The sequence below is a fragment of the Rattus norvegicus genome, chromosome 13, assembly GCF_036323735.1.
Source record: "Rattus norvegicus strain BN/NHsdMcwi chromosome 13, GRCr8, whole genome shotgun sequence".
Taxonomy (NCBI): Eukaryota; Metazoa; Chordata; class Mammalia; order Rodentia; family Muridae; genus Rattus; species Rattus norvegicus.
Window position 1 is genome coordinate 9209711 of NC_086031.1, and position 24217 is coordinate 9233927.

General features: G+C 38.7%; 1 protein-coding gene and 1 long non-coding RNA gene across 8 annotated transcripts in view; one reads left to right on the top strand and one right to left on the bottom strand.

The window, feature by feature from the left end:
* Cntnap5a (contactin associated protein-like 5A) overlaps positions 1-24217 on the top strand; it is a 1008100-nt gene that overhangs the window by 241663 nt on the left and 742220 nt on the right. The window lies entirely within an intron of this gene.
* Positions 1-24217, bottom strand: part of LOC108352511 (uncharacterized) — a 203153-nt gene that overhangs the window by 40619 nt on the left and 138317 nt on the right. The window lies entirely within an intron of this gene.

Here is a 24217-nt window from a genome sequence, read left to right on the forward strand (position 1 = left end):
AGATCCACCATGCTTTATGTTGTTTTCTTTTTAATGTTGTAGTTGTTGTTGTTGCTGTTGTTTGAGGTATTGACTCTAGAACTCATGTATATTAGGAATATACTTGCTCAGGGAGCACATAGCTATCCTGTAAAATTCTCGGTGTACATATGTGTGCATGAACTTGTTTGTGTACAGACATATGAGTGGACATAATTGCTTACATGTATGCAAATGAGGCTTTGGGAGGGGTAAAGGACATATACTCTTATGAAATAAGGTTACTTACTATCCTCGAACTTGATTCCTGCTTTTGACTCAGAAAGGTGGAATTATAAGCATGCACCACTATGCCTTTTTGTTTATTTTAATATAAAGTTTTATTAGATACTTTATTTACTTACTTTTCAAATGTTATCTTTCCTAGTTTCCCTTTGGGAACCTCTTATCCCATTCTCCCTCCTCCAGTTTCTAAATGGGTGCTCCCTTACCCAAGAACCAAGTCCCACATTCCCAACCAGGCATTTCCCTACACTGGGGCATGCAGCATTCCCAGTCAAGGGGCTATCCTCCCACTGATGTCCAACAAGGCCATCTTCTCATATATATGCTGCTGGAGCCATGGGTCAATCTCTGTGTATTCTTTGTTTGGCGATTAAGTCTCTAGGAGCTCTGTGGTGTCTGGATGATTTATATTATTGTTCTTTCCCCTCAGTTCCTTACATCCTTTCTCTGATTCCTTCATTGGGGACCCTGTTCTCAGTCCAATAATTGGATTTGTGCATTCACCTCTGTATTTGTCAGTCCCTGGCAAAATTTTTCAGCAGACAGCTCTATCATGCACTTCATGGCATCCATGGTGACTATATATGGGATGGATACTCTGGATTTCCTTCCCTTCACTCTCTGCTCCAGATTTTGTCTTTGTATTTGGACCTTCTAAGGAGGATCGAAGCATCCACACTTTGGTCTTTCTTCTTCTTCGGCTTCATGTGGTCTGTGGATTGTATCTTGGCTGTTCCAAGCATTTGGGCTAATATCCACTTATCAATGAGTGCATACCAGGTATGTTCTTTTGTGACAGGGTTACCTCACTTAAGATGATATTTTTTGGAGCTGGAGAGATGGCTCAGTGGTTAAGAGCGCTGACTGCTCTTCCAGAGGTCCTGAGTTCAATTTCCAGCAACCACATGGTGGCTCACAGCCATCTTTAATGGGATCCAGTGCCCTCTTCTGGTGTGTCTGATAATGCCTACAGTGTACTCACATACATAAAATAAATAGATCTTTTAAAAAAAATGATAGTTTTTAGTTCCATCCATTTGCCTAAGAATTTCATGATGTCATTGTTTTTAATAGCTGCGTAGTACTCTATTGTGAAAATGTACCACATTTTCTGTATCCTTTCCTCCATTGAAGGGCATCTGGGCTCTTTCCAGGTTCTGGCTATTATAAATAAGTCTGCTATGAACATAGTAGAGCATGTGTCTTTGTTGTATGTTAGAGCATCATTTTGGTATATACCCAGGAGTGGTAGAGCTGGGTCTTCAGATATTACTATGTGCAGATTTCTGAGGAACCTCCAGTTGATTTCCAGAGTGGTTGTACCAGTTTGCAATCCAATCAACAATGGAGTAGTGTTCCTCTTTCTCTACATTCACAACAGCATCTGTTGTCACCTGAATATTTGATCTTAGCCATCCTGACTTGTGCGAGGTGGAATCTCAAGGTTCTTTTGATTTGCATTTCCCTCATGACTAAGGATGTTGAACATTTCTTTAGGTACTTCTCAGTCATTCAATATTCCTCAGACAAGAATAGTTTGTTTAGCTCTGTACTCTGTTTTTGTATTAGGATTATTGGATTCTCTGGAGTCTAAATTCTTATAATATCTATATAAATATAGATATTTGATATTAGCCCTCTATCAGGTGTAAGATTGTTAAAGAACATTTCCAGATCTGTTGGTTGCCATTTTTTCCTATTGCCAGTGTTCTTTGCCTCACAGAAACTTTGCAATTTTATGAGACCCCATTTTGATTTAAGTCCCATTTTGATTTAATTTGATCTTAGAGCATAAGCATTGTTATTCTGTTCAGGAAATTTTCTCCAGTTCCCCATGTGTCCAAGGCTCTTCCCCACTTTCTCTTCTATTAGTTTCAGTGTATCTGGTTTTATGTGGCGATCCTTAATCACTTGGACTTGAGCTTTATACAGGGTGATAAGAATGGATTGATTTACATTCTTCTTCATGCTGACTGCCAGTTGAACCAGCACCATTTGTTGAAAATAGTCTTTTTTCCACTGGATGGTTTTAGCTCCTCTGTCAAAGATCAAATGACCATAGGTGTGTGGGTTCATTTCTGTTTCTTTATTTCTATTCTGTTGATCTACATGCCTGTCTCTGTACCAATACCATACAATTTTTATTACTATTACTCTGTTGAGGTCAGGAATGGTAATTCCCCTGAATATATATATACATATACATATGTATGTATACATATATATACATATACATATACACACATATATATATACATGTATATATATATAATGTTCAGAAGAGTTTGCAAATTGTTCTTTCAAACTCTATGAAAAATTGACTTAGAATTTTGATGGGGATTGCATTTAATCTGTAGATTTCTTTCAAAAACATGGCCATTTTTACTACATTAATCCTGCCAATCCATTAGAATGGGAGGTCATTTCATCTTCTGAGATCTTCTTTGATTTCATTCTTCAGGGATTTGAAGTTCTTGTCATACATATCTTTCTTTTTTGGTTAGACTCACACCAAGGAATTTTATAATATTTGTGACTATTGGGAAGGATTTTGTTTCCCTAATTTCTTCCTCAGCCTGTTTATCTTTGAGTAGAGGAGGGTTAGTGATTTGTTTGAGTTAATTTTATATTCAGCCACTTTGCTGAGGTTGTTTATAATGTTTAGGAGTACTCTTGCTGATATTTTGGGGTCATTTGACTATCCTATCAAATCATTTGCAAATAGTGATATTTTTAATTCTTTCCATTTTGTGCTGCTTTGACTTCTTTTTGTTGTATAATTCCTCTGACTAGGACTTTAAGTACTATACTAAGTAGGTAGGGAGAGAGTGTGTAGCCTTGTATAGTCCCTGATTTTACTGGGATTGCTTGCAATTTCTCTCTCTTTAGTTTGTAGTAGGCTACTGGTTTTCTGTATATTGCTTTTACTATGTTTAGGAATGTGGCTTGAATTACTGAAATTTCTAGATCTTTATTATAAAGGAGTGTTGAATTTTGTTAAATGCTTTCTCTGCATCTAATCAAATGATCCTACTTTTTTTGTCCTTTGAGTTTGTTAATATAGTAGATAACATTGTTCAATTTCTGTATATTGAACCATCCCTATATCACTGGGATGAAGCCTACTTGATAATGATGGATAATAGTTTTGATATCTTCTTGGATTCAGTTTGTGAGAATTTTATTGAGTATTTCTGCATCAATATTCATAAAAGAAATTGGTTTGAAGTTCTCTTTCTTAGCAGGGTCTTTGTATAGTTTAAATCTAAGCATAATTGTGGCTTCAAAGATTGAATTGGGTAGTGATCCTTCTGTTTCTTTATTGTGGAATAGTTTGAAGAATATTGGTTGGTCCTTCTCCTGACTCCAGGACACAGTGTAGCACCCATAGTTACCTCCCACCTTGCCCTATTCAGTGTGTCTGACAAAACTGGCCTTGTGGAATTCATCAGAAACATTGTGTTTCTTGGTGTGAGTCCAGTCACTTGCAGAGGCATGGAAAAGGTGATCAGGGATGCTAGCCTGGAAGTCAGAGGTATGTTTAAGCTAATGGGATTCCCTGAAATGTTAGGAGAACTTGTACAAACCTTATATTCTGCTGGCCATGCCGGAATCTTTACAAACAATATTCCAGAAAATGCTGCTGACATCACCAGGCTTGATTTCAACTTTCTAAGAGTTGTTGTCTGTAACCTGTACCACTTCATGAGGACTATGTCTTCCCCAGATGTAACTGTTGAGGCAACTGTTTAGCAAATTAACATTGGTGGCATGACCTTACTGACAACTGCATCCAAAACACATGTTCAAGTGACAGTAGTCTATAAAACAGAGAACTATGCTGTGGTGGCTACAGAGATGCAGGGCTGTGATAATAAGGACACTTCCCTGGAGACGAGATGCCACTTGGCATTGAAGGCATTCACTCATACCACTCAAAATGATAAAGTAATATCAGATTATTTCAGGAAACTGTACAGTAATGGAAATTCTCAGATGCCCTTGAGGTATGGGATGAACCCCCATCAGACTCTTGCTCATCTGTGTACAGTGATGCCCAAGCATCCCATAAAAGTTCTGATCAGAGCCCCACGATCCATAAACTTGCGTAATGCTTTGAATGTCTGGCAGCTGGTGAAAAAACTCTGAGGAGCAGTAGATATTCCAGCATTGGCTTCTTTCATGCAAGTCAGTCCAGCAGGTGCTGCTGTTGAGTTTCCACTTAGGGAGGACAAAGCTAGAGTTTGCGTGGTTTATGACCTCTATCTGACCCTTACTCCCTCCCCAGCCATTGCATATCAGCAAGAGGAGCTGATAGGATGTCTTTATTTGGTGATTTTTTTGTTTTGCAGTATTTGACATTTTTTGATGTCCCAACTACAAAAATTATCTCCTAAGGAGTGTCAGATGCCATTGTTGCTCTGGGATATGAAAAAGAAGTCTTGAGAATCCTTTCTAAAAAGAAAATTTGAAACTACTATGTTTTTCAGATGGACCAGTCCTACAAACCAGATAAAAATGAATTTCGAACACTCTTTGGTTTTATTTAAGTCAGAAGAGAAATAATGGTGCATTTACAAGTCATTATTTAGCAACATTGTCACCAAGAATAAAGACCTGCCAGAGTCTGCTCTCAGAGAGCTCATTGTCACTACCAGTGCTATCAAGAGTACTCAGTCTAATTCAGTGTGCTATGCCAAGGGAGGATAGGTTATTGGCATCATTGGAGCAGGACAACTGTCTCCAGCACTTCTACCACTGAACTTAGCTGACATTGTTTCATAATAGTAGATAATTATGTGTGGAATCTTGAATGTACCTCTTTTGAAAAAGAGTCATTTGTATTTTAATACTTGGATCTATGGTTTTAGGTAGTTGGGTCTTACATATTTGAAAAGTATATCTTTCTAGCCTAACATACCATATACAGAGGCTTGTTTGTACAAAACCTGAAAGCATCACTCTCTCCTAGAGCTAGCATTCAAGAAAAGTCCCCATGGGACACCTAAGTGCAGGTAACCAGGAGAAGTCAAGTTGTCCTATGATGACAGGTCCCCACTGCCAACTGATCTACCCTGGGTTCATTTCCAGCCTCCGAGAGCTTGGCTATTTGCCTCTTCAAAAAACTGCCAATTATCCCCTTGGAACTGGATCCTTACTGATCTTCCTTTCTCCAGAACTGCTTTAAAACTCAGTTAGCTACTTAGTAACCTGTTTGGTACAAAGCTACAAAGGACCCAGTGTTCTAACTAGAGTTTTTCACACAAAGTTAGCAGATATGGACAGTGTATATGTGTGTGTTGTGGAGCACTGGGGTGGGTGTCAGTGCTTCCCTATACTAGGAAGGAGATAACTCTATCTATGTCTCTATGTTTGTAGTCCTGACTTCACACAGAGAATGCCTTTGTTCAGCTGCAATTTTGGTCAGTTAGCCTTAGGTTAGTTTTGCCTTCAAAATCCTCTAAAATTTTTTTTGTAAGTTTTTGGTTTTGTGGTTATTTTATTTTGTTTTTTGACACAATGTTTCTTTTTTAAAAAAATATTTATTTACATCTCCTCCAGGAGTCCACTCACAGAGTTGCTTCCCAATGCCCCTGCCCTACTCCTCTGAGAGGGTGGGGCCCAGAGAATATCTTCCACCCCGGCAAATTAAGTCTCTACCACATTAAGCACATTTTCTCCCAGTGAGGCCAGACAAGGCAGCCCTGTTGGGGAACAGATACCACAGTCAGGCTACAGCTTTAAAGAGAGCCTCCACTCCAGTTGTTAGGGGGCCCACATGGAGACTGAGCTGTATATGTGCTACAATGCTCCAGGACCTTGTTCCAGCCCATGTATGTTCTTTGGTTGGTTGCTCAGTCTCTGAGAACTCCCAGGTGTCCAGGTTAGTTGACTGTTGGTCTTCCTGTGGGGTTCCTATTTCCTCCAGGGCCTTCAATCCTTTCCCCATTTCTTCCATAACAGTACGAGAGGACAGTTATGTTAGACTCCTGTCTGCATGCATAACAGAGTATCATTAATAGTGTCAGGGATTAGAGCTTGCCCATAGACTGGGTCTTAAGTTGGGGCAATTACTGGTTGGCCATTCCTTCTGTCTCTGCTCCATCTTTGTCCCTGCATTTTATTTATTTATTTATTTATTTATTTATTTATTTTTGGACAGGACAAATTTTGGGTTTAAAGTTATGTGGGAGGGTTGTTGTCCTTATCCCTCCACTGATGGTCCTGCCTCACCACAGGAGGTGGCCTCTTCAGGTTCTGTGTCCCCACTGTTAGACATCTTGGCTAAGGTCACTTGCATTGACTCCTGGGAGCCTCCCCCATCCCAGATCTCTATGACATCCTAGAGATAACATCATTTTAACTTTCATTTCCTTGATAGCTCAAGATGTTGAACATTTAGTTTAGGGCATTTAACTTCATCTTTTGAGAAATCTCTCTTTAGATACATGCCCAATTTCTATTAGGGTACTTTCTTGATGTTTACTTTTATTTTTTGGTTCTTTGTATATAGTAATCCTGTCAAGTGTGTAGTTCATAGAGATTTTTCCCCTTCTATAAGCTGCCTCATTACTAAAATGATAGTTTCATTTGCTATATAGAAGCTTTTTAGTTTTTTTCTCTTTTTTTTCTCCATCCTCATTAAATTGGGTATTTCTTATTTACATTTCAATTGTTATTCCCTTTCCAGGTTTCTAGGCCTACATGCCCCTAACCCCTCCCCCTTCCCTTCTATATGGGCTTTCTCTCCCCATCCTCCCCCCATTACCACCCTCCCCTCAACAATTATGTTCATTGGGGGTTCAGTCTTGGCAATACCAAGGGCTTCCCCTTCCACTGGTGCTCTTACTAGGCTATTCATTGCTACCTATGCTGTTGGAACCCAGGGTCAGTCCATGTATAGTCTTTGGGTAGTGGCTTAGTCTCTGGAAGCTCTGGTTCATTGTCATTGTTTTTCATTTGGGGTCTCAAGCCCCTTCAAGCTCTTCCAGTCCTTTCTCTGATTTCTTCAATGGGGGTCCCATTCTCAGTTCAGTGGTTTGCTGCTGGCATTCACCTATGTATTTGCCGTATTCTGGCTATGACACAAGGTTTCTTTGTGGTTCCTGCTGTCATGGAACTCTGTAAATGAGGCTGGTCTAGAATTCACCTGCCTCCTCTTCCTTGGAGTGCTGGAATTAAAGGTTATCACACAACAGCAAGCATGGGAATTTTCATAATATGTAGTCATCTTTTGGAACAAAAAGAAGACTGTTGGTATTATATTTTCTTTAAAGGTCTGATAGAAGTTTACACTAAACTCATCTTGTCCTGGGCTTTTTTTTTTTTGGGGGGGGAGACTTTTAATGACTACTTCTATTTCTGTATGGGTTTTGCGACTGTTTAAATGGTTTATCTGATTTTGATTTAACTTTACTACCTGGTATCTGTCTAGAAAATTGTCTAATTCATCCACATTTCCAGCTTGTTGAGAATAAGCTTCTGTAGTAGGATCTGAGGATTTTTTGAATTTCTTCAGTTTCTGTTGTTATGTCTCTCTTTTCATTTCTGATTCTGTTCATTAAGATACTATCTCTGAGCCCTCTGGTTAGTCTGACTAAGCGTTTATCTATTTTGTTGATTTTCTCCAAGAAACCAAGACTCCAAGAAACTTACTGACTCTTTGTATAGTTCTTTTTTGTTCCTACATGGTTGATTTCAGTCCTGAGGTTGATTAATTCCTCTTGGGTGTATCTGCTTATTGTTGTTCTAGAGCTTTAAGGTGTGCTATCAAGCTGCTATTGTATGCTCTCTCCAATTACTTTTTGGGGATATTCAGAAGAATGATTTTTTTCCCCCTCTTAGCACTGCTTTCATTGTCCCGTATGTTTTGTTATGTTCTGCGTTCATTTTTACTAAATTCTAGAATGTCTCTAATTTTTTTATTTCTTCTTTGGCAAAGTTATCATTGAATAGAGTGTTGTTCAACTTCCCTGTATATGTGGACTTTAAGTCATTATTGTTATTGAAAACCAGCCATAGGCTTTGGTGATCTGATAGGACACAGGGGATTTGATCTTCTTATTTTGTTCTGGAATTCTGATTGTTTTGGATTAGAAGCATCTTGTATGTTGCATTTTCTTTGACTGCTATGCCTATATTTTCTATGGTATCTTCTGCCCCTGAGATTCTCTCTACCTATCTCTTGTATTCTGTGGTGATGCTTGCATCTATGACTCCTGATCTGTTCTTTAGGTTTTCTATCTTCAGGGCTGTCACCTTTTGTGATTTCTTTATTGTTTCTATATCTACTTTTAGATCTTGGATGATTTTGTTCATTTCCTCCACCTGTTTCATGTTTTCTTTTCCAGAAAATGTTTAAGGAATTTTTATGTTTCCTCTTTAAGGGCTTCTACTGGTTTACCTGTGGGTTTTGTTTTGTTTTGTTTTGCTTTGTTTTGTTTTTAAGGGAATTATTTATGTCCCTCTTAAAGTCCTCCATCATCATCCTAAAATGTGATTTTAAATCCAAATCTTGCTTTTCTGGTGTGTTTGGAATATCTAAGACTTGCTGTAGTGGGAGAACTGGATTCTGATTATGTCAATCAGACTTGGTTTCTTTTTTTTTTTTTTCCTTGACTAAAAAAAAAATTATTGGATAATTTGTTTATTTACATTTCAAACAATATTCCCTTTCCAGGTTTCCTGTCCATAAGCCCCCTATCTTTTCCCCCTCCCCCATAATGGTGTTGCCCTCTATCCAACCCCTTCATCATCAACCCCCAACCATTCCCTTGCACTGGGGGTCTAACCTTGGCAGGACCAAGGGCTTTCCCTTCCACTGGTGCCCAACAAGGCTGCTACAAATGCAGTTGGAGCCCTGAGTCAGTCCATGTATAGTCTTTAGGTAGTTCTTTAGTCCCTGGAAGCTCTGGTTGGTTGTCATTGTTGTTCATATGGGGTCTCAAGCCCCTTCAAGCTCTTTCAATCCTTTCTCTATTTCCTCCAATGAGGGTCCCACTCTACTGCTGGTGATCGCCTCTATATTTGACATGCTCTGGTTGTGACCTCAGGAGAGATTCATATCTGGTTCCTGTCAACGTGCACTTTTTAGCTTCATTTACTTTATCTAATTTTGGTTTTATTTATATATATATATATATATATATATATATATATATATATATATATATATATATGCTACATGTGGGGCAGTAACGTTGGTTTCTGTTGCTGAGGTTCTTGTACTTGCCTCTTGCCATATGGTTATCTCTGGTGTTAGTTGGTCTTGATGTCTCTGTCTGGAGCCTCTCCCTGTGAGCCTGTGAACCTGTGATCTTAGGTGTGTCAGCACTCCTTGGAGACCAAGTCTGTCCAGGCGGGATTTGGGTATGGAGAGCTGTGCCACACGGTTATCTCCTGGATGCTGATGGAGATCCAAAAGTTCCTGTCCACAGTTGCTCTGCAGTTCCTGTGCCCTGTAGTCTCCTGGTGGGTCCTTCTTTGCCAAGATATTGTGGCAAAATTGTTGGTCTCATCTGTGAATTTAGGAGAGACCAACTATCTCCTTGTGGGATTTGGGTACACAGAGCTGTGGAACAGGGTACAGATGGAGACCAGAAGTCTTAATAGTATTTTTACTTATTCACTTACAGATTACTCACTATTTCTCTGGTGGTCACCCCCTCTCACAATCCTTCCCTGATGTCCTCTCCCCTTCTCTTCTGAGTAGGTGTAGGCCCGTTTGGTATTGCCAGGTAAAGATACCCACAGCCAAACAGTGGTTGTGGCTTCAGGACTCTCATGCAAAAATAGGTAGAAGGATTATGTAGTTCGTAGGGCTTAGGAATTACACAGGAAAACCAAAGAGTCAACTAACTTGGATCCTTTAGGCTCTCATGGTCTGAATCATGAACCAGAAAAGATACATGAGCTGGACCTAGGCCTCCCTGCACATATGCAGAGAATCACATATGTGCAGTTTGGTCTTCATGTGGCCTGGAACAACCAGAACAGGGCTATCCCAAAAGCTGTTGCCTGTCTATGCAATATATTCTTCTAGCTGACCTGCCCTGTCTGGCCTCAGTGGGTGAGGAAGTGACTAAGCTTCATGTTTTGTTGTTGTTGTTGTCATTGTTGTTGTTGTTGTTGTTTTTAACATGCATTCTGTGGAATGCATGCATTTAAGTATTCCATCTTCATAGCCATCCCCAACCCAGTGAATTTCTTTTCTGGTCATTCTAAGAAGTAATCAAAGAGATTGTTGTCTTTTTTTTTTTTTAGTATTTGTTTTATTATGTAAATTTTCTGTGTCAGTTTAAATAGCTACCAAAGCATGATTCCTGATTAAAATATTTCAATACATTTAATTTCACTGTGAGATTAATATTACTATTTTACTCTATATATTAAGTATACTTACTTAAAAGTAAACACAAATAATATTTAACCTTGCCAGATAGTATTTACAATGGGTAAGAACTTGGTCTGATAAATATAGAGTAGTTATATTTGACTAGTCTCTAATTCAAAGTGAACTTAATGTAAGGTTGAACATTTACGTCTATTTTAATCATATTTTGATATATAGATATTGATAAATAGATCTAAATTATTTCATTAATAGACTTTAACTTATAAATCTTATTAGTATCATAGATGTATTCTTTATTAAAATATTATTATTGACTCCTTTTTATAGTACAGACTTTATTCCCCTCCCCATCCATCCTATGACTGTTCTACATCCCATACTTCCTCCTGCCATCTCCAAGAGGTTGTCCCCACCCCCAGACCTACTCCACCCTGCCTCTCGACTCCCTGGGGCTCCAAAACTCTCAAGGGTTAGGTGCATCTTCTCTGGCTGAGTCCAGACTTGACAATCCTCTGTTCTACATGTGTTGGGGGCCTCATTTCAGCTAGTGTATGCTGCCTGCTTGATGGTCCAGTGGCTCAGTGTGTGAGACATCCCAGAGTCCAAGTCACTTGAGGCTGCTAGTCTTCCTCTGGCAGATTTTTCCAGCTCTTTCCTAATTTAACCACAGGGATCACCCGCTTCTGTCCATTGGTTGGGTATAAATATTTGCATTTGACTCTTTCAGCTGCTTTTTGGGCCTTTTGGAGGACAGTCATTATAGACCCCTGTTTTTAAGCACACCATAGAATCTGTAGTAGTAGGTCTTGCATCCTCCCCCTGAGCGGGATCCCAATTTCTGCCTGTCACTGGACCTCCTTTTCCTTAGGCACTTCTCCATTTTTGTCCTTGCAGTTTTTTTCAGACAGGAACAATTATGGGTCAGAGATTTAGTTGTGGGGTGGCACTTGATGCCCTGTGTTTCTACTGGAGGTCGACTACAAGTTAACTTTGCCCACTATAGAGTATTTCATCTAAGGTCCCTCCCTTTAAGACCTGAGGGTCTCTCGCCTCCCAGGTCTCTGGTTCACTCTAGAAGGTCCCCCAATTCCTACCCCCCCCAAAGTTGCCTGTTTTTATTCTTTCTGATAATCCTCAGGACTTCAGTCCTAACCCCCCCCCAATACCTGATCGTGTTCCCCTCTTAGGCTCCCTGTCCCTTTTTCCAACCCAGTCCCTCCCTCTCTCTCCCTCCTGTGATTCTTTTCTTCTCCCTCCCAAGGGGGATTGAGGCATCCTCCCTTGGGCCCTTCTACTTGTTAGCCTTCTTAAGTTCTATGAATTTTATCATGAGTATTCTGTAACTTTTTGTCTAATATCCACTGTTAATGAGTACATAATGTGCCTGCCCTTTGGGGTCTGTGTTACCTCACTCAGGATGATATTTTCAGACTTTCAAAGAAGGGCTAATACTAAAATTTCTCAAACTATTCCATAAGATAGAAACAGAAGGAAGACTACCTAATTCAGGCTATGAAGCCACAATTACTCTGATACCTAATCCATACAAGGACCCAACAAAATAAAAGAGAACTTCAAGCTAATTTCATTTATGAATATTGTTACAAAAATACTCAGTAAAATTATCACAAGCCAAATCCAAGATCACATCAAAACCATCATTCAAAAAGATCAAGTAGGCTTCATCCTAGAGATGCAAAGTTGGTTCAATATAAAAAAAAACATTAATATATTCTGCTATGTAAACAAACTCAAAGTGAAAAATCACATAAACATCTCCTTTTATGCTTAAAAGTCATTTAACAAAGTACAACACCTCTTTGTGTTAAAAGTATTGGAGAGATCAGGACTTCAAGTCCCATACCTACACATAATAAAAGCAATTTACAGCAAACCAACAGCCAGTGTCAAATTATTTGGAGAGATATTTGAAGCAATCCCATTAATATCAGGGACAAGGCAAGGATGCACATTCTCACCATATCTACTCAATATAGTACTGGAAGTTCTAGTTAGAGCAATAAGACAACAAAAGTAGATGAAGGGAAAACAAATTAGCAAAGAAGAAGTCAAGGTGTCATAATTTGAAGGTAATTTGATAGTACACATAAGTGACCCAAAAGATTCTCCCAGAAAACTTTCTACAGTTAATAAACAACTTCAGAAAGTGACTGCATATAAAATTGACTCAAAACTTTCATACAAATGATAAACAGGATGAAAAAGAACTTATGGAAACAAAACCCTTCACCAAATAATTGAAAGTTATGTATGGCAATAACTTCAAGCCTCTCAAGAAAAATGGAAGAAGAAATCAGAAAATGGAAAGATCCCATGCTCATGGACTGGAAGAATTAACATAAACTTGTTCTTGATTAAAACATGGTGGGGTGCCAGGACTAGGCTGTCAGAAAGGCTCAGGTTAAAAAGTACTTGACTCAGAAGTATAAGTGCAGGAGTTCCCATCCCTAGAACATAAGTACATACCAGCAGAGCATGGCAGCTGCCTGGAGTCCCAGCATTCAGGAGGCATAGAAAGGCCATGCCTAGAGAAAACTGCCTAGACAGACTAATCAAATTGGGAGTTTCTGGTCTATAAAAAATCTGATTCCAACATGCAAAAGTAAAGAGCAACTGTGGAATAACAACTAGAGTTTCTTTTCTGTTCCTTTGATAAAAACACTATGACCAAAAGCAACTTAAGAAAGGGAGGATTCATGCAAGCTTCCAGATCATAATTTACCATTGTAGGAAACCTGATCAGCAATTCAAGCAGAAATCTGAAAGTGGGCTGCTTTTCACATTAACTGTAACCAAAGACCTCACTCACTGCCAGGAAAGTATAGCAGAAACCATGGCAGATTGAATATTGACTATGATTTTATTATAGCATTAAAAAACTTTTTAGTACAGTCTGAGACCACTTGTCAGGGAAATAATATGGTCCACATTATGCTGCCCCTTCTACCTCTATTAATAATCAAGAAAATCCCCTTAGACATGCCTTTAGACACAATCTACTCAATATCTCAAGAATCTTTTCTTGGGTGACTCTAGAATATGTCAGGTTGATAGTTAAAGCTACCTAGGGTAACATTGATGTCACACATAAACAAATGCATGTAAATCTACATATACTCACATACACCACATACACACATATCCGTACATGCACGTGTGCGCGCATACACACACACACACACACACACACATACACACACACACACACACACACACACCATATATTTAAATTTTTGCATGTAAGTACAGTATGTCCATTGGTGTTTTCTCATTCATGCCAACTCTACTCATCTGTACATATTATTAGGCTGTCTATCTTATATTTTTCTATTTTGATTGACATTTGTATTCTGAAATACATTTTAGTCAGCTATTGAATTATTGATATTTTAACCGTCAACAGATTTAACTTGTTAACAGTTTATTATTTTGAGTTTCTATCACTTCTGATTTATAGATTTGTTTTTACTCTTGTGACTTATTTCACGGTATGTGTTACATGGTTGCTATTATAATGGTATCTGTAACAAAAAATTACAGTCATAACTTATTTGAAATAACCATCTAACAATGCAGATGTATCTCCTTTCTCCTTATCGATTTGGTAGAGGCAAAAGAAAAATTGCTAAGACACTGAACATGAGTGTTTTTTTTCTCAATTTTCCAAAATAATACCATACAGCAGTAGTATATTTAGCATTTACAACATATTAGATATTGGAGAGAATCACTATTCTGTCATTTTATACTGAAAACTTTTACATCTGTGGATGCCATGCAGAATAATCTGAAACTGAGTCCTTAGGAGACCAGTGTGCTGTACTTTTCTAAAATGAAAAAAAAATCCTGTCATAGCACAGTAGAGAGAATTTTGATGTAATGTTTAATATTGGTCTTTGATTAATCTTATAAATTAGTATGATAAATCTTATAAATTAAATTATATAAATATGTATATATATTCATATAACTTTTATAAGATCTGAATTATAACCTTTTCCCAGAATATATTTTGCTGATATTAAAGGCAATGGCATATAAATTCTCAGTCCTCACCAGCCGTGTACTAGCTGTTGGGGCTGAGAGCTGGGACCTAGAGGGACACTCAGCATGTTTGCCCTGGGTTCCATCGAGATAGGTATAGAGATAGTCTTGATTTCTATTACAAATGATGTAACATTGCATATGTTAGTACTCCTAACACTTCTTGGGACTGTGCCTCAGGGATCACAATCTGTATAAGTTTAGAAGTTCTAAAAGCTAGTCATGACCTTGGTGTGTAGGTTTAGATAGTGTCCAGATTGGAATCCTGATGCTAAAGACTTAGTAAAAAAAAAAAAAGAGTTGAGAATTTCTTAAGGCTATCTAGGTGCTGCAAGGGCAGCACAAGGACATCTGCCGTTGCCCTGCAATGCAAGGCTTATAGAAAATTCAGAACTGCCATTGACTCAGATATAAAAAGAGTGAAAGACTTTTTAGCTGACCTCCAAGAATACCTAACCTCCCTCTCAGAGGTAGTCCTTCAGAATAGGAGAAGATTAGACCTGATATTCCTTAAAGGAGTCTGTGTGCTACACTGAAAGAAGAATGTTGCTTCTATTCAGACCATTCAGGAGTAATTAAAGACTCCATGAATAAACTTAGAGAAAGGTTAGACAAAAGACAGAGAGACAGAGAAGCAAATAAGGGATGGTTCAAGAGCTGGTTTAGTAGATCTTTTTGGATGACTACTCTGATATCTTCCCTTATGGGACCCTTCTTAGTTTTGCTTCTGCTTCTGATTATAGGTCCATATTTGTTAAAGAAACAAGTTAATAAGTTTGACTCCTACAAAAAGATAGAGACGCTCAACTAGGTTGGTTTGAGTCTTGGTTCACTCGGTCTTCCTGGACGACTACCCTACTTTCTGCTATATAGCTGGGCCATTACTAGTAATTTTCTTGGTTTTAGTTTTTGGACCCTGAGTGACAAACAGGTTAATTGCTTTTGTTAAAAATTGAGTGAGTGCTGTGCGGTTGATGGTTCTGAGACAACAGTACCATTCAGTTAGGACAACTGGTGAGACCAAATAGGAGACTTGATATCAAAATTCTAAGATTAGAATTACTTAGTAGAAGAAGAGGGGAATGAAAGGAAAATTATACAGATTTAAGGTTTAAAAATACGAAGTTAAAAGAATAAGTTTCAAAATTCAGACTCAGGGCTAAACACTGTGAAAAGCAAGTCCAGGCAGTCCCGCCCTGCCGCTAGGACTAACAGACCATAAAGATAAAGAAAAGGAATGCAGGAACCAGCCCGAGTTATCAGGACTGACTCTAACCATCTGGCAGAAGGGCACCTCCCCCAGCTTACTCATAGTCACACCTTAACCAGATGTCCTTCAAACCCTGATACACCCGTAGCTTCTAAAATCCTGTACGCTCCAGTCAATACGTACTCTCCTGCTGTGCTGTAATCTCACTGCCATGTTTAAATGAGCCAATCACTTATAGCCGCACCAGAAATTAGCCAATTGTGTGTAACTGCGCCAAACACCCAAGCCTTCCCTGACATTTGGGCTTCGGGGTCGACACCTCTGTCTCCTGCGCAGGATAGTGTTGACCCGGAGATCCCTGTAATAGATTTCCATAATAAACCTCGCCTTTGCTTATTACATCCAAAAAAAAAATAAAAAAAAATAAAATAAAGGCAATTGCATAGTGTCCTATCCCAACTCAATTGAATATTGGATTCATGCTCACTTCTTCTATCATAGCTTCTGGCTTCATTAACAAAGCTGAGAGAGGAATGTAACAGTAAGAAAATGATTTAGAAACTAACCATCTAGAAATGAAATGCCAGCTATGACACTTGATTTATAAATTTGGCATCTCTGTACTCTATGTTGAAGTATTACCTGGAAAGCCAGAGTAAAGGCACATGTTGAGAAGAGCTTTGCCATTGTAAGACAGAGAGCTGTGAGTCAAATAGGGATGCTCTATTTTTATTTCATGAAGAAATACATGCTGGGACATTTTAATACAGTTCAAGAAGTGTTCCCCAGGACAATTAGTCTCATATCTATTCAAATTGTGTGACCCAATGTCAGCATTGTCAACGAACTCTCTTTCACATTTGGAGAACCTAAGGTCTAATTTTAGAGCAAGTACCTCTCTCTTAGATATTGACCTAGGACAGTGTCTCTGTAATGATTAATTATACCTATCTTTTTCTTGTTTGGTGGTGAGCCGAGAAACTCTACTCCAGATAAGTGTGTATGAGATGGAAACTAACTTCATTTTTTCTTCATTTTTTCTGAGTTAGAGTCCTAACTCAGAAGACTGAACAGAAGCCGCTGCTATGAAGTTAGGATCCAGAAACTAGAACTCCCCCTCTAGTTCAGTGTGCAGTCTACTGGAAGAACTTTCCATTCACAGGGTCTCACATGGGAAGAACAATCTAGGATCTCATAGCCCAGATATTGATTAAATGAATGTACAAAGGGTTTCTGGATGGTTTTAAAATTTAAACAGAGTTGCAAGCTATTAATTTAAAGTAATTAATGAATAATCAATGTTTCTGTGACTATTCAAGAGTACTCCTTATATCATAGTCACTGCACTAGAATCTTCAAGACAGTAGGAATGCTAGTTATAAAGTTGACTGTTTTAACAGATGACTCAGTTGGGTAAGTGCTGACTTCACAAACATGGTGATCTGAATCCATCACCCTTATAAAAATCCAGGACTGTTAGTGTACAGAGTAACCCAAGCATTCTGAGAGGTAAATGGAATCTGGATTATTCCTAGCCCATGCTGGCCATATACTCTAATCAGGATTAAACATCTTAAAAATTGGAGAGTTATAGGGTCAGTTGCCCATGCTCATGCTTCAACTTGAAAGTTATTCCAACAGATATCTCTGTTCACAGTTCTTGGTTCTCACAGGGATGCACCAGATTCAATAGTTCTCTATATTGCAGACATCACATGGGGTTTTTTCCCCCTTCTATGACCACATGATCAAGTTAACAATAAGCCTTTTCTTTCCTTCAGTTCTTCAAGACTTAAAACTTCTTGAACAAATTTTGTCTTCTCACTTCCCATCTTAATGAGTTGGATGTTTCTTGATTTTTCCATTCTACATTTCTTTGACAGCTGTGTCTTTGACTTGACAAAATATTATAGTTTGACAGGTATTTATTGCTTATTTGTGCCATGTTCTTAGGAAAGAAAACTTGTGTGTTTAATTCCCAATCTCTAAGAGTTCAAATCTAATTCAGAGAAGGTGCCTACATTTAAGTGAGTAAGTTTGTGTATGTGCATGTATCGAAACATGTACTTATTTAGAAGAGTCAGTGATTTTTGTATTGAGTAGAGATCTGAAGAAGAGAAATGAGTGCAGCTAACAGCTAACCAGACTGCTACAATGGTATCCTATTATGGAAAACACTACATGACAAGAGCAGATATAAAGCTCATTTTGGGGGCTGGGGATTTAGCTCAGTGGTAGAGCGCTTACCTAGTAAGCGCAAGGCCCTGGGTTCGGTCCCCAGCTCCAAAAAAAAGAACCAAAAAAAAAAAAAGCTCATTTTGTTCAGTATTTATGTAGATCTTCCCCAGCACTGTACAATACATATATGTCCCTAAAAGTCTGTAATCAAAACACAAAAGAGACAGAGGATGAAGAATCAGAAGTTCAGAGTCACGTTCAACATGAATATGAAATTGAGGCTAGACTAAGCTGAAGACCCAGTTGCTGAAACAACAGAAGAATGGTGAGGCTCCAGTGATACAGAATTATTAATGGTAACCTGCTACTGTGTACACTTGACATCTGATAATGATGTAGAACATGTATTCACACATGCACACAAAGCTCCACAGAGGGAGTTTGTATCAACTAACTTGATTGAAGTAGAAGTTTCTGGTTTCTTTGGAGACTCTGTTTTGTCATGCAATGTTTTTGTGGAAGCTGTATGATAAGAGGAGGATATTTTGCAGAAACAGACTTATAAAAGGATATTTTGCTGAGGTAGACATGTGAGATGATGTTTTGCCAAGGCAGACACTTGAGAAGATGTGTGATGTTTGGAAAGAATATAAGAAGAATCTAACAGTGAATGACACTCTTATATTGGTTTGCCTTGCAATACTTCCTGGTCTCCATTATTAACAATTTAGCATTGATTCACCTTGCAATACATTGATGATCTTTGCTACCAATGTTCTTACATTGTTTTGCCTTACAAGGCTTCATTCATTTTGACTTATGACTTAGTAAAGAGAAAGCTGCCAAAGAACTTCTTAAGGTATTCTGTCTGCTTCTTGCCTCTTTCAAAGACTCATGCCAATGCAGGAGACCCTTGTTGTTTCCTCTGCATCAAAAAGCTGCTACTGATTCATGTTTGGTGTTTTCCACTTACACTAGACTGCTGCTATTGATTCTTGTTTAATATTTTGGACTGGACTGCTGATATCCTACCAAGAAAGATTGGAATTACCTCCAAAGAACTATTTTTAAACAGGTTCACATCTCCCTTGTTCTGTTAACCATCTTTCTCCCCTATCTCTGGTCAGTGGTCTAGAAGAGAGGTTGAAGCATTAAAGAAGTAAACAAGTTTATTTTTCTCCATCTTTATTAAATTGGGTATTTCTTATTTACATTTCAATTGTTATTCCCTTTCTCGGTTTCCAGGTAAACATCCCCCTAACTCCTCCCCCTCCCCTTCTATATAGGTGTTCCCCTCCCCATCCTCCTCCCATTACCAGCCTCCCCCCAACAATCCCGTTTGCTGGGGGTTCAGTCTTGGTAGGACCAAGTGCTTACCCTTCCACTGGTGCTCTTATTAGGCTATTCATTGCTACCTATGAGGTTGGAGCCCAGGGTGAGTCCATGTATAGTCTTTGGATAGTGGCTTAGTCCCTGGAAGCTCTGGTTGGTTGGCATTGTTGTTCATTTAGGGTCTCAAGCCCCTTCAAGCTCTTTCAGTCCTTCCTCTGATTCTTTCAACGGGGGTCCCGTTCTCAGTTCAGTGGTTTGCTGCTGGCGTTCGCCCCTGTATTTGCTGTATTCTGGCTGTGTCTCTCAGGAGAGATCTTCATCCAGTTCCTGTCAGCCTGCACTTTTTTGCTTCATCCATCTTATCTAGTTTGGTGGCTGTATATGTATAGGCCACATGTGGGGCTGGCTCTGTTCTAAACTTTGCCTCCCTATTCCCTCCCAAGTGTATTCTTGTTCCCCTTTTAAAGAAGGGGTGAGACATTCACATTTTCGTGGAAACAAGGTTTTCAAAAACTAAGAATACAATTTTCCAATATAATCAGATGTCAAATCAACACACCATGAAGTTTAATCTATATAATTAATTACTTACGCTTCAATAACACCATTGAGAAAATAACAGCTAATAAGAATCATTCATGTCTATTTCTCTGTATCTTACTGAAGTTATAAGTATCCTGTGAACATATATCCACACATGCACATGCCTGGTTCACGGATACTGTGAGGATGTGGGAGTAAATTTACTGATGAATTTCTGGAAGAGCCATGGCATCCTGTCTTGTGCTAAATCTCTATCAACATGGAAATGGACATGGAGGTAATATGTCTGTGGAAGATGCAGGGCTCCATGAGTCACATAGGCTATGTTTCCATACTTTCTTCACATTCACTAGTCTTCTGCTTTGATGTACAGATGAATTGTTTGAGCTGAAATCTTTGCCTCTTATGTGATTTCTAGGTGACCTAAAGTAACAAGTACCCAAAATTATTCTCCAAATGTTGCTCTAGTGGTGGGGAGCATCCCTTGATTACAACTGTGTCTTATTCAGACACAAAAGTGACCCTCCTTTTCATTTGTGCCCTGTGATAAATTCTTTTACTTTTCTTTACAAACTAGCCTGAAACAGATTCATTCTAGAGCTTTCTGCAATGTGTGTGTGTATGTATGTGTGTGTATGTGTGTGTGTGTCCTTGTCTTTGTGAATAGATTCCAATTGTCTGAAGAAGCCAAATATCATAGGATATCATGGGATACCATAGAGCTAGATTTACAGACAGTAGTAATCTACTTGATGAAGAAGCCAGAAACCCACCTTCAGTCCTCCAGAAGAGCAATAAGTGAGCCATCTTTCCAGTCCTATTCTGTAGGATTTTGACCTGTATAAAAATCGCATTGGGTATTTGCTGAAGTTCCCACTTACTTTTCCTCTGGAGCTTTGTCAGTCCTTAAGTCACACTACCATGTGACACATGGGAGACTTCAGCTGCTGCATCCTGTCATACTATACATGACCAAGAACTGTGAGTCTCTACACACTCTTGGATCCTTAGCCTATTTGGTCAATGAGGACAGTAGGAACAGGGCCATGGAAGCCCTGTGAGTATACATGGTGAATGACCACACCCAGACTGCTTGTCAATAGGCAGATCAACTCTATTGAGAGTGAATAAAGGCTTGTAAAATTGACAAAGGCAGACAATATGGATACCCAGGAAGGGAAAAGCTCATTGGCTGGGGGCTTAAGGTACCTGGAATTCCTTGTGAGGAAATTATAGAGAAGCATTTCCAGAATCTCAAGTGCTACTGAAAAGGTTTTGCCAGGAGAAAAGATATTGATCCTATACACTAGTTGAGGCTACATGACATTTCTCAGGTAGGACATTTGTGTGGGCTTAAAATACCCTAGATAAGGTCAAAGAAGGAGAACATCTCTTGAGGAAGGATTTCCTTCTCTACATGCCATACCCCAGAAGGTCATTCAGTCAATGGTAGAATTTGGCCTTAATTAGCAATTTTCCCACAAGGAACTGTATCATCAAACAGTACCCCACTCTTAGAGGTTTTTCTTCATCCCACAGCCTGTTTCATATGTGTGACAGTGCTCTAAAAAGAGTAGCACATACCCTGCTGCTGTATATTGCTGATGCAGTCACATATAAGGATAATGCTAGTACTCTCAGACATGTGATGCAGCATTATATTCATAGAAGTGTTTCTCACGTATGTAATGTATATGTGTTTACATATGTGTATCCATATGTTTCAAAGGACAACCTCACATGTCAATATTCAAACTCACCCACTTTTTTTATTAGATTTTTTTGTTTAAATTTCAATAATGAACTTTTTCAGTTTCCTGTCCACAAACTCTCATCCCATACACCTCCCCCTTCTCCTATAAGGGTGTTCCCTTACCCCCACATCCAAGGCTTTCTGCCTCCCCTCCCTGACATTCCCCTACACTGGGTGTGTCACATCTTGGCAGGACCAAGGTCTTCTCACATTGGTGCCCAACAAGGTCATCCTCTGCTACATATGGAAGTGGAGATATGGGTCAGTCCATGTATAATCCTTACTCACTAACTAACTTTAATATGACTATGACCACAACTATTACAACCACTAATTATTAGTATTATTGTTGTTAGTTATAGTAGTAGTAACTATTATATTATTATGAAATAATATCGTATTTCATTATCATCATCATTATTTTGGAGACAGGATTTCTCAATGTCCTGAAACTTCTGAAACATACTAAGTTGTTCACCAGTGAGCCTCAATGATTTATGTGTCTCCTTCTTCCAAGAGCTGGGATTGCAGCTGTGCATAACTATGTTCTGCATACAAATATGGGTACTGGGGTTTGACCTGATTTGTTCTTCTTGAACGTTAAGTGCTGCACTGAGTTATCTTACCAACCACTAGGTCTGTGTTTATTTATTATATTATTATATATTTTCATGTTTTACTTTTTAAGTAGATTTTCCCATAAAACAATTTTGCATACTCGCTTACAGGGCTACCAAGTTTGTAATAACTGAGACTGCAATTCCTCCTCCGTGCCAGCTCCTCCTTCAGTCATGGAAAAGTTTTTGATGTTCTTTGGGCTTCTGTGTGATGTATGGGGAGGCAAAGGTCATTGAACCTATTCCTTATAAGACTTATTTAGGGATTAAAAATTAGTCAAAAACAGGTTGGGGATTTAGGTCAGTGGTAGAGCATATGCCTAGCAAGCGCAAGGCCCTGGGTTCAGTCCTCAGTTTCGGAAAAAAAAAATTAGTCACAAGCTGTAGGAATAGCATTTAAAGTCATCATTGTGGAAACATTAAGACTTCTGTTAGGACATGTGGCATCAGGTAAGAGCTAGGAATGGACACCTGTGTCAGCAATCTCAGCACTGGGAAGGCAGAGAAAAGTTATACTTTATTGTCATTAGTCCAGCGTAGCTCAATCAGTGAGGCCTAGTGTTTGAGTTTCTTTTCTGCTGCTATGACAATAAACGGATTCAGAATACCTTAGAGGAAGAAAACTATTTGACTGCACTGCAGAGACTTCAATTTTGTTAGCATTTATGAAATCACCTGTTCAGGAATTTGTGTTGCCCACAGAGGATCTGGCCCTCCCAACTATTAATAATCAAGAATATCATACTTGGGGCTGGGGATTTAGCTCAGTGGTAGAGCGCTTACCTAGGAAGCGCAAGGCCCTGGGTTCGGTCCCCAGCTCCGAAAAAAAAGAACCAAAAAACAAAAAAAAAGAATATCATACTAGCTTATCTGAGCAATCTGTCAATTGATTGAAAGCCTACATGGCTTTAGGCTGTGTCAAGTTGAAGCTAAATAGGATATCCTGGTTCAGAGAGAGACCTTGCATCAAAATAATATGGAGAGCAATAGAGAATGACACTAAATACTGAACTCTGACTTTCACATAGATGTACACAAGCATCCAAAGCACATGCATGAAGGTATACATTTCAACATATACATGTGCCACAAACACACAAAATAAAATAAAATAAGCCAATTTCTTTACGTGAAATAATAGGTATAAAAATAGTGTATGTCCTACCTATTTATGTTGGGCTTTAACTGATCGACTCTACTTTGGAATCCCTGATATTCAATATCTCTGAAAATATTTCATTTTGTGTCATTGTCAGTGTATGACATCAAAGAATTCTCATTTTCATGTCTGAACTATAAATGGAAAGCAGGTAGAAATGAAGGAGTTCTAACTTCCTCACAGTATTTCTGGCCTGCATCAAGCTGGCTATCAGCACTGTGGCACAGAAGTTTGAGTAGAGAGATTTAGTCACACGGTTATGGGGGAAAGAGCAATTTATTTGTCTTAAAATTTGATTATAATTCTATAGACAAGCTGTTTGTTTTTGAATAAAATTTTAGTCACTGTTACAGCCTAAGGCATAAACCTGGAGGCAGAAGGACTGAAATAAAGTCTTCACTTACATTCTCTATATTGGTTTATTTACTGACATAAGCTAATTAATATAAGAATCCTAGGAATTTGGAGATAGCTCAGCTGCCAAGCCTGGGGACCAAAGTTCAATCCCCATGGTCTACATGATGGAAGAATAGAAATAACTTCCACAAGCTGTCCTCTGTCCTACACATGGGCACCATGGAATATCCTGACCCACTCATATGCACAAACATGCACACACTAATACCACAAATGAAATACAATTGCTGGTTTTCCTAAAAACACAAAGAGACACTAAAGAGAATATGAAGTTAATTTATGGCTCTGCTGGGAAAAGAGATGGTGAAAAAATCCGGTGACTGTT